Source organism: Megalopta genalis, chromosome 2 (assembly GCF_051020955.1).
Source record: "Megalopta genalis isolate 19385.01 chromosome 2, iyMegGena1_principal, whole genome shotgun sequence".
In the NCBI taxonomy this organism is placed as follows: domain Eukaryota; kingdom Metazoa; phylum Arthropoda; class Insecta; order Hymenoptera; family Halictidae; genus Megalopta; species Megalopta genalis.
Window position 1 is genome coordinate 25,774,092 of NC_135014.1, and position 2,129 is coordinate 25,776,220.

At 55.4% G+C, this 2,129-nt stretch overlaps 1 protein-coding gene across 1 annotated transcript in view; it reads right to left on the reverse strand.

Moving 5' to 3' along the window:
• Positions 1-1,388, reverse strand: part of dysc (whirlin protein dyschronic) — a 62,788-nt gene extending 61,400 nt beyond the window's left edge. Inside the window, exon 1 of the mRNA XM_076518862.1 lies at positions 1,082-1,388. The gene's annotated coding sequence lies outside the window, so the exon portion shown is untranslated. The remainder of the gene's footprint in view (positions 1-1,081) is intronic.
• Positions 1,389-2,129: the final 741 nt, after the last annotated feature.

Sequence of the window (2,129 nt, forward strand, 5' to 3'; positions counted from 1 at the left end):
CGTGGGGAGAAAGCGCGGAGTCCGACCTCTACCGACTCGATCGTTTTCGAACTCCGACGCGACGAACGGAAGCCGAACGAAGATAATACGCGTTCCTCCTCTTTCCGAATCGAAGATCGTTCGGGGATACTCTTAAACCGTCGCGATATTAGAAAATTTCTCGAAAAACTCTGCAACTCGATCGTAGAGATTAAAACGCACGGATCGCGTTGCGGACTGTTCGATGCGGCAACTTTCGAATTCTCCTACCCACGGCGACGTTCGATTCCGCGTCGCAATAAGAACCGTCGATCGCGGTCGGACACGCGACGCAGTCGCCGTATCTCGGAATTAAAACTGCGACGCGACAGCCGATACACGCGACTAACCCGGGAAATATGCGTGCGCGTATCTTCCCGATCGCACCCGCAACCCCGTTTTCAGTCGATAAACGTCCTCCCAGTTTGGTCGGTTGCCGTCGAAACGACGCTCGATTACCGGACCGTATTGCTCGCGTCGACTCGCGTCGTCGTTAAAATATGGAATCGAGGAGATCCTAGAGTACCTCGACGCCCGAATCTTTGAAAAGAAGGAAGGTCGGCCTCGCGAAGAAATCGTTCCGAACGTCGCTAACGAAAACACCTTGGCGCGCGGAACGTCGCAGCCGGGAGGAGGCCCACTCGTTCCGCCCCAGCTGCGCCACGAATGCTCGAGCGAAGGACGATGAATCGAGCACCGCGTAATTCCCGAGATGTTCGAAATTGGCCGTGCTCGGATGCGGTGGCCACGCGGTCACGCGGTCACGCGGCCGGGCCAGACCAGGCCAGGAATCGAGTCGCGACTCGATCGAGTCTCTACAGGCGTGCACGTACGAATTCCTCGAGTTCGCCGGAGGTTCTGACGTAAACCGACGACCTTGAGCCAGTTTAGCTCGTGCAGGATATCGGGCGCGCGTGGCTAGCCTCCGCGGTTTCCTCGAGGAAGCTTCTGCCCTTATCGCGCGATCGATCGCGAGCCCGAAGGGGCTGGCCCCTCGACCGAGCGATCGCACCCCGGTCGAAGCCTCCGTCTTGCCATCGAGGCGAAAACACGGTGCACCTACCTGGACTGCCGGGCTCCGCACTCGGGGGTATTTGCACCCTCGCCGAACTGGATCAACAGGTTCGCGTGCCGGATTCGCTGGCGTACCGGAAGTCGTCAACGGGAGCCACGCGGACGGCGGCGGTTTCCGAATCGCGCGAGAACGATCCGATCTTCCCCTTCTCGCTCGAGATAAGCGATCCGGAGTTGGCTCTGCTGGGCTGGATAAACGATGATCAAGGTCGGACGATGGCAGGATCTCGAGGAACGGCGATCCGATGGAGAACGAACGGAGATCGGCTCGAGGAGGGTGTCGCGCGTAGGTAAAAATGAGAGAAACCTGGTCGAGGGAGAACTCGTTGCAGCTAGGTTTGGAAAATCTATACAGAGAGAGAGAGAGAGAGAGAGAGAGAGAGAGAGAGAGAGAGAGAGAGAGAGAGAAAGAGAGCGATTCCGATGCGTGCAAGAAATTGAATTTAATATACAGTTTCGCAGAATTCTTAGGTCGTGCGAAAGATAGATGGGATCGTTCTATCGTCGTAGAACCTCTGGATGGAACGTTGGAGAGCATCGTTTCGATCGATAGGGTTGACGATTCCGATGACTCGTTAGGCGCGAGTTGCTTACGAAAACTCGTTAAACCAGTTTCGGAGAAGCAACGATGGCTCGGAGAATGGTTTCGATAGGAGAAATCGAGCTCGGTGCGGCTTCGCAGAGACGCGCGTTCGCGCCGACAAGTTACGGGACGATTCTTGTGGAAATGGTAAACGACGATCGAACGAATAGGACTTTTGGTTGAATTTTAAAGCGATCCCGCGCGTTGCGATATCTAAATAACGATATGGTTATCGACGACGCGACGGGTTAACGAAGATGCGAGGAGAAAAGAAAAAGTGTCGGCCAACCTCGACGCTTGGGGTGTCGAACGCGTAGGACCGTTTTCGACGTCGAAACGTTTCCGAGAGAGAAAGAGAGAGTGAGAGAGAGAAAGAGAGAGAGAGAGAGAGAGAGAGAGAGAGAAGGAATCGGACTCGGAAGGTTCGTTCCAGTTTTCAGGAAAACTACGTGCG